The sequence below is a fragment of the Morone saxatilis genome, unplaced genomic scaffold (genome assembly GCF_004916995.1).
Source record: "Morone saxatilis isolate NCDOM2014 unplaced genomic scaffold, NCSU_SB_2.0 Contig22, whole genome shotgun sequence".
In the NCBI taxonomy this organism is placed as follows: Eukaryota; Metazoa; Chordata; class Actinopteri; family Moronidae; genus Morone; species Morone saxatilis.
Window position 1 is genome coordinate 2,163,736 of NW_023339785.1, and position 8,954 is coordinate 2,172,689.

The window sequence follows — 8,954 nt, forward strand, 5'->3', positions numbered from 1 at the left end:
ACAAGTCTGATCAAAGAAGGGACATCCCCCAAAAATTCTGACAGTGTGTGGGCCAAGGTAATGCCATCTAGCAAACCATTTGGGGATATTTTATGTTTGTATAGATGAATAATCATCGGAGTTGATCGATAGAATAACTGGCGTATCATCTGGCATAGGTGGGGTTAATGGAGTGATCCTAATGTTGGCCTAAGGAGAGGGGTAATAAAGTAAATAGTATTGGTCCAAGTACAGAACCTTGTGGAACGCATGACTAACTGTAGTATTTTATGGAAGATTCATCGTTAACATGTACAAACTGAGAACGGTCTGATAAGTATGACTTAACCAGCTTAGTGTGGTTCCTTTAATGCCAATTATTTGAGGCATTCTCTGTAAAAGTATATTATGGTCAATGGTGGTCAAATACAAAGTAAAGTATAAGGCAGAGACAAGTCCATTGTCGGAAGCAATCAAAAGGTCATTATCAAACTTTAACCAGAGCTGTCTCTGTGCTGTAATGAACTTTAAATCCTGACTGAAAATGCCTCAAATAAGTTATTGTTATAAAAAGAAAATCGCACCAAACTGTTTGGCGACTACTTTCCTCCAGATCTTGAATTTGAAAAGTGTCCTGAGATAACTTCTGTTATGAATTGGCGCTATATAAATAAAATTGAATTGAATTGAATTGAATTGAATTAAACACCTCTCAACATCACATCTCACCTCCTCAGAAATTCTCTTTGTTGGCATTTTTCAGAACCTTTACTGTAAAAGCAGAAATTAATAAAATCACAGTCGATCTCATTCAACCAAGTGGACAGTTCTAAATATAAATGTAAACGGCTGCCAAGACGCATTGTGATCTGGTCACAACAAAAAAGTATATTTTTTATGCAAAAAGTAAGTAAAAGTTGCATAAAATGGAAATAGTTCTGCATAGTGTATAGAATAGGTAGACAGGAAATGAGAATTAAAGGTCAAATCTCTACAGGAAAGTAAAGAGTATTGTGAAAATGTGCGAATTTAGGCCTAAAGTGAGACAATGTAACAGCCACCCTTGGTTAGTAATTTCAGTTGAAAGATCTGTTGTCACCAGACCGACTGACACACACACACACACACACACACACACACACTGTTCTGTGTTTCTGCTCTTGGATACTCTGCAATTTTCCAGTGTCACTTGAATTACAATGTAAGCAAATGGACTCCTAAGCAGACCGACTCAGGGCTAATGATAGTGATTGCAGCACAGACACACAAGTCTGTATATTGTGTTTTGCTGCTGATGTGTGTATGTCTTCTTGTTTGTGACATTTGGAGGCCCAGCATGTGTTTTTCTCTGTGACTGTACACGTATCCATGCTTCACTTGCTGCATGTGTTGACGCAAGTGTGTGTGTGTGTGTGTGTGTCCTGTCAGTCACAATCATGCTTATGATGTTGGAAAAAGCTCCCAGCTAGTACGCCTGAAGGGAGAAGCAGAGCAATTCATAACATTTCAAGTCTGTATTTAGATATTTCTCATTTTACTTTTTGGACAGTGTGGAGATGTATACAGCTGCTTTTAGTATGACTCCTAGTGTGTTTTTGTATTAAATTATACTTTATACCCCAAACACTTTAGAGTTTAAAGTATTGGAAACACTGTAAAACCTGATTAGTTAGTTCAACTCAAACTGTTCAAGGAAACCAATTGCCTTAAACCGTTTAATCTTATTAAAGATATGAAAGATATTTGAGTAGCTCAAGTATTTATTGTTAAGGTAACTTGGGTAAATTAAGTTAACCGTTTCAATTCAATTCACTTAATTGAAGTTACACTCATAAAGTCACTTAAATACATCTGCTTTATACAAATTTTACCACCAAGTTGAATTTACTCAGTTTTCTTCTACTAAAGCAAATTATTACCTGTCAAAACAGCTGACGTACTCTAAAAACAATAATTCATGGATTATTGAAATAAATCAGTTTGAAAGTTGGACTAACAGAGCCGTCCCTGGAGCTATCCTGCTAGCATGACCATGTGTTGATGATCAAATATACTGAGTGTGAAACCCCAATGATACTAATGTGATGGACTGACTTCATTAATGCTGCTAACACTCCAGGTGCTCCTCCAAAACTGGCCAGAGCAGACACAAAAACCTGTAACTTCAGTTCCTACTGCTACAGTAACTTAATAACTCAACAGCAAGAAATAATTATTGTACAAGTGTACCATCTGCCAGGTTCTATAAAAAGCAACATTTTCCAAGGACTTAAACCCTAAAACATTGTGCTTGTGTCAGTAATGTATAAGATTTAGGTACAAACTGAATTTTAAGACAGTTATTTCTGAAAGTAAGATACATAGCAGCCATGCACTCTTCGCAGCTCTTGATATAACTCTAAAATTCACAGTTTAACAGTATAAATCAGTCATCAGTAGCAGTCACAGTAAACATGCAAACACACTGCCTGAGCCATAAGTAAGTGAAAAAGTAACAGTAAAAAAAAGTAAATGGTGTGACTGGGTAATACACTGAAGAATAATGTAACCCCTGATATGCGCACTCAAGCAGTAAGGCGTTGGTCTTGTAAACCAAAGACTATGGGTTCATTCCCCATCCATGCCTTTAGTTGGATAAGTAGGACATGGTAGGCTCCAGTAAAAAATATAAAAATGAAACACAATGTAGTACAAATATCTCACCATCAGCTGACTGCCATTTAAAGCCCAAAATCTGACCTATGCGGAAGCATTCTAATATTACTGCTAATCAACTTGTACAGTATAACTTGTGATTCTGTAACACGCTGAAGATGTAACCCCTCATATACACATCAACAGGGACAAAAAACACAAAACCACACAAGAAGGAGCAGACCTCAAGGCGTGGTGGCCAAGTGGTAAGCGTTGGTGGCAAGTGGTCAAGGCGTGTGGCCAAGTAGGTTACAGGCGTGGTAGAACCCAAGTGGTACTGCGTGTGCCAAGTAGGTTAAGGCGTGGTGCCAATGGTAACGGCGTGGTGGCAAGTAGGATAAGGCGTGGTGGCAAGTGGTAAGCGTGGGGCCAAGTCGGTTAAGCCGTGGTGGCCAAGTGGTAAGGCGTTGGTCTCGTAAACCAAAGATCATGGGTTCGAACCCCGTCCATGCCTTTAATTGGTATACCTATAGAACACAATGAAATGAACATGAGCTCGTCCAACCATTCTCCCAATTGAGGGAAATTCTTGAATCTAGGAATAATACAATTTGTGTTTGTGGTTTCTGGGTGGAGCTTTTTACCTTTTTTACAGTGTGTGTTCATTATTATGGAGTTTTCTTGAATGATGGCTTTTATCAGGAAGAACAGTCATAATCTGAAATGCTTATGATACATGTTCAGCAGACTTGGTCATAATCCCTTCATGTCTGATAAAACTGGTATTTCTTCATAAACAAGAGTGTTGGACAAATAAAGCAGCTGCATTCTAAATACGGTTCATTTGGATAAGTCCTCTTCAGGGTAGGTAATAAGTTGCGTTCTTTTCACAGTATTAAGCACCAGTCCACATTTATTAATCTCTCTTGTACTTTATGTGACTACTGTAAAAACATGAATGATGAGATTTACCTGTAGCAGAGTATTTTAGTATTGCTAATTTTACTAATCTGAATACTTCTTCCACCATTGAAAAAATCTGTACGCTCACTCTGGGTCATATAGTATTATAAAGGACAGTATTATAACACTGTGATAGGAAGCAATGCATTTCAATAACTATATGGTTCTGTCTTAGTTTACAAAGCAATGATTTACAAAACTAATCTCCAGTTTGATAGTGAAAGGAGGTGTCCCACAGATGCTATACAAAAAGAAAACAAACAGAAAGAGGCATGGTGGCCAAGTGGTAAGATGTTTGTCTTCTAAACCAAAGATCATTGGTTCAATTCCTTCCATGCCTTTAATTGGATGAGTAGAACATGGTTAGCTCTGGTTAAACAAATAAAAATAAACACATGATGTGAGTCAAGTATTCCAGCAGAGCTGACTTTTACTACCTCAACTTGAAAGTTTACATTTCTGCCAAGCAAATAAACTCACGTCTGCTTTTTCTACTTTTTAAGCATTGTAATATTACCTGAAATTAAGTTGTTATGTATAAAATTATTTTTTATTATCTTTCGCAATAGGCTGTCACAACCATGCAATACACAAATGCACAACCCTAGATTCCTCCTGATCCTCCATCAAGCAATACAAGCAAATGGGTGAAGCTGCCTGAGCCATAAGCATTGTATGACAGATTGGGTAATACACTGAAGAACAATGTGACCCTTTATATGCTAGCTGGAATCGTGGCACAATCAAAAAACAAACAAACACACAGAATAGGTTAAAAACAAGGCGTGGTGGCCAAGTGGTAAGGCGTTGGTCTCGTAAACCAAAGATCATGGGTTCAATCCCCATCCATGCCTTTAAATGGATGAGTAGGCTCATAGGATGAGTAGGCTGTGGTATAGAAAAATACGCAAGAAAAAAACCAAATGGATTTGAGAATTTCACCATGAGCTGGTTCCACCATTGTTCTGACCAATTAAACAATGTGATTCATTAGTGACCGCAGGAATAATCAACGAAGAACTCACACAGAGAGGCAGTTCCTGTTTGTTTCTGCTTTCAATGTTCAAGTTCAGCAGCTCTATTCAGCTCTTTGTAGTATTATAGGGACACTTAACCCCAAATTCAAAAACATATGCTTTTCCCTCTTACCTGTAGTTCTATTTATCCATCTAGACTGTTTTGGTTCAAGCTGCTGAGTTTTGGAGATGTCTGTCTTCTCTTCAATATAATGGAACCAGATGATACTTGTGGTGCTCAATATGTCTTTTCAGACCTTGTTGTGAGCAGTTTCATCTAGGAACTATTTTCTTTCTACCGAACTACACCCAGCAACCGTAGCTGGCTGATAGCTATCTCAGTAGTGCTAGGTGAGCTGGCTGGGGAGGACAGCATTAATGTTTAAACATGCATACTACCCTCTGTGCAGTGATACGTAGAAATAGTTCCTATATGAAACTGCTCACAACAAGGTCTTGAATAACGGTTTCATGATTTCTGGAATAAAAAATTGCTGGTTTGGTCTCGTAAACCAAGGATCATGGGTTCAAAGGGAGAAAGAAAAACAAGTCCAAGCTGTGGTGGCCAAGTGGTAAGGCGTTGGTCTCGTAAACCAAAGATCATGGGTTCAATTCCCATCCATGCCTTTACTTGTATGAGTAGACTGAGAATGAGATCACAAATGAAGCTCCAGAATTTCACCATGAGCTGCTTCAACCATTCTTCTGACCAATTAAACTATGTAATTAATGAGTGGTTGATGGAATAATCATGACCTCACACAGAGAGAGGGTGTTTGTGTTTGTGCTATCAATAATTGTACCTCATTGTAAGAGCCTTTCAGCAGCTCTTTTCTGCTCTTTAAGTATTATAAGAACACCTAACCACAATTTCAACCTTCTTACCTGTAGTTCTATTTATCCATCTAGATTGTTTTGGTTTGAGTTGCTGAGTTTTGGAAAAAAAAACCTAACTGTGATTGAAGTTCCACCATTAGCTGACTCAGGTTTGTTCCCTCCAGTTCAAAGTACACATTTCAGCCAATAAAGGCCCACATGTGTTATGATTTTGCATGTTACCAATAAAACAATGATATTCCTGAGTTATTGGCTGAGTAGTCAATCAAGTTTGTTTGTATTTGCATTATTAATAATTGTACCTTATGAAGAAGCAGAGACTGCCACTCTATTCCTCTCTTTTTTTCATTTAGTGTTGATTCTGGTGCCCCCTGTGGACAAAAGCAGTAGTGTGTCTACCACCTTGTTTTGCCATATTTACAGGTCGCCCAACGCTTTTATACCATGGTCACTTGCCAAAGAAAAAAAGAAAAGATCATTCATTTATATTTTTATGTGTTTTGCAATCAAAATCTAAAGTTTTATAAAGGCCATGACTCCATCTCCCTGGTAACACCTGAGGGTTTGACTAATACCTGGAAGAATAATTACCATCCTATAAGGTCTTAATGCAATGGAGAGGTTGTTGACTACTCCAGTAAGCAAACATTATGCTAGCAAGATTCAAAGTCAAATTACACACAAAGATTTACTGGAACTACGTAGTAGGTGTTCTACATTAGCAATTAATGGGCATCTAGCAACCAATCAGAATCGAGTATTCACCCAGACTATAGTATAATGACTGATAATCAAGTGCTATCTGGGAGGGCTACTTCCTTTCATCATTGTCATTTTTATTATAAACAGTCCTATTGTTTTAATGCAAAACTACCTGAAACTCACCCATTCACATTACCATTCAATTAGCATGCTGTTGATGACCACCTTTGGACTTCTATATAAATAAAACACTGTCATTGTTCTGGGTGTAGCTTACCTACTCCAACCTATCCATTTATGTCCTCTAAAACTGGTTTTATTAAATTTTTTAAACTTTGGAGTGATTGAGAGAAGACATTGGGACTTTAGCTGTAGTGCAATGTTTAACCTGCGTCATCTGGGAAAAAAATTATCATGGTGGTAGGTTTGAAAATCAGTATGTCTGAATATTCACACAACACTCATAAAGCCTCATGTTCAAGGGACATTGTGTTATTAGTCAAACACATCAATGACAACACAACAAAACAAAGGAAACATGCAAACCAAAAAGGTAAAAAGTGTGGAAATTAGAAGGTGTGGTGGTAAGGTATTGGTCTCATAATCCAAACTTTCTGATGTCCAGCCATTTCCGATCTACTCTCTATGGAGCTGTAAAAGAAGGCACCTTTACACTTTAAAGCACACACATTGTATCGTATAAAACAAGGGGAAAGCAGAACAATTGAAGGCGTGGTGGCCAAGTGGTAAGGCGTTGGTCTCGTAAACCAAAGATCATGGGTTCAATCCCCATCCATGCCTTGAATGGGAAGTGTTTGTGAACCTTTTAGCAAAATTTGTAATGAGCTGGGATAATAACTTTATACGTTTGGTAAGAAAATCCTCTCCTCACACTGACCTGATCACATCTGTTATTGTGTTCACAACTAGTTTACATATCCTTGCACAAGCTGCACAAGCTGCACAAGCCAAGGCGTGGTGGCCAAGTGGTAAGGTACTTGTAAATGAAAGATCATGAATACAATTCCCATCCGTGCCCTTAAATAGATGTGTAGGACAGAGTAGGCAAAAAAAGTTCAAAACACAAAGTGAAAGGTTTTTTCCCTCCAGTCAGAAGCATCCAATACCAGTGAGGAGATGGCACATCCTGCCAGTGTTGTTACAGCATGGCTTCATCTTCCTCCGCCACAAAAAAAACAGTTAAGGATGTAGATGTTTTGGAGTGTGTTTGCTAACTGAGTTGTCAGTGAACCAGTTCTTAGCACATTCACATATCATTACATGACCACATCTGACAAATGTACTTTAAATTACATTACTTCAATGCGGCTCCTTTAACATACACCAAATGTTAACACTTTTCCCAAATACACTTTATAATGCAGCTTAATTTCATTTGCACACTTCCAAAACATGAATAACTGTTAAAGTTTACAAACACATTATACCTCTATTACCAGGATACCTTAAATAACGTGAATTTTTACGATTTGGAATATCCTTTATGTTGACAATTTTTTGTAAATGTTTAGAACAAACTTTCTTTGGCAATGTTGTACTTGTACTTTTATACATTTTCCTTATGTTTTTTCCTTAACTTCATTGTTGTAACACTTTAAATGCATCTTTAACGTTTTCATTATTTTGCATGCGTACTGCTACATGTCCTTTTTTCTTTTTAAATTGTGATTTGTGTAATGTTCATACCTGTGTTTCTACCTCTGTCACCTGGACCTCTTACTAATACTTGTTTTATTTATTTATTTATTTACCTGGATATCTTGAATGCGTTTTTTTTACTATTAATGTTGCTTGTGTTGATGCTTGTATTGCCAATTGTAAAAAAAGAAATGTCTATATTTATATTAAAAATGTTCTCATACAATATTTGACTTTTCAGATATTGACGGAATTAATTATTTGTTCCGCCGAGGCGCTGGAGTGAAACTTTGAAAACTTGCCTGCGAAAGAGAATGCCGTTTCCACTGTTGTTGTCATAATTACATAAGTCTCTCTTGCCTCCCAATGTCCTGTCCCAATGAGGAGCTATATGTCTGTTGCTAATTTGACATGCGATGTCTAATCACCAATCACTTTATATGCTTTTTTGCCCCTAATAACAGTGACTGCGCGATTCCAGGTTAATCACTTGTAGTGATGGAAGTTCTCGCGTACACATCATAAGTGCCGTGGATGGTTTACATTAGGGCCAATAGAAAAGCCGCGGTGCGTCCCATACAGCTGCTGATGGGTACCATATGCGGCTGTATGGGACGCCAAAGGTAAGAGACAATGCATCTTCGACACGTTGGGAATGAGAACGGGTTAGTAGTACATATTCAGTAGACTTGGTTATTTTTTATAAAACTAGCATAACTCAGTGCAAACAAATGTGCAAATAAAGTATCTTCATTATACAGGTGGTCTGGCTCTTCAGAGAAGCTAGTAAACTATATATATGATCATATATATGTCAGTCCCCATTTATAAACCCCTCTTGTACTTTATGGGACTATTGTAAAATATGAATCAAGACATTTACATTGCTACCTTTACTTACTTTTACTCTTACTCTGAATACTTCTTCCACCACTGAAAATTCAAATTAGAGAGAGGCCAGAATGGCATGAAGCGTCTCTGTGGCTAAAGGGGATATGTGTCCAGTAAGCCTCTTTTCCACCCTTCACACCCATACAAATTCATGTGCCATTTCTCCACACAAAAACACACACCTACACACACACAAACAGTGTGTGGCTGTGCCAGGGGAAATCTCTCTTTTTTCAGGTATTAGAGGAATCCAGTGTGTCTCAGCAGAAATGA

At 37.8% G+C, this 8,954-nt stretch overlaps 4 non-coding genes across 4 annotated transcripts; all 4 read left to right on the top strand.

Annotated features, from left to right (window-relative positions):
- The first annotated feature begins 3,055 nt into the window (after nucleotides 1–3,055).
- Nucleotides 3,056–3,127, top strand: trnat-cgu. Its single transcript has one exon. It is a non-coding gene; the product is annotated as a tRNA-Thr (tRNA).
- Nucleotides 3,128–4,358: 1,231 nt separating this feature from the next.
- Nucleotides 4,359–4,430, top strand: trnat-cgu. Its single transcript has one exon. It is a non-coding gene; the product is annotated as a tRNA-Thr (tRNA).
- A 717-nt stretch (nucleotides 4,431–5,147) lies between these two features.
- On the top strand, nucleotides 5,148–5,219 carry trnat-cgu. The gene has a single exon. It is a non-coding gene; the product is annotated as a tRNA-Thr (tRNA).
- Nucleotides 5,220–6,860: 1,641 nt separating this feature from the next.
- On the top strand, nucleotides 6,861–6,932 carry trnat-cgu. The gene has a single exon. It is a non-coding gene; the product is annotated as a tRNA-Thr (tRNA).
- Nucleotides 6,933–8,954: the final 2,022 nt, after the last annotated feature.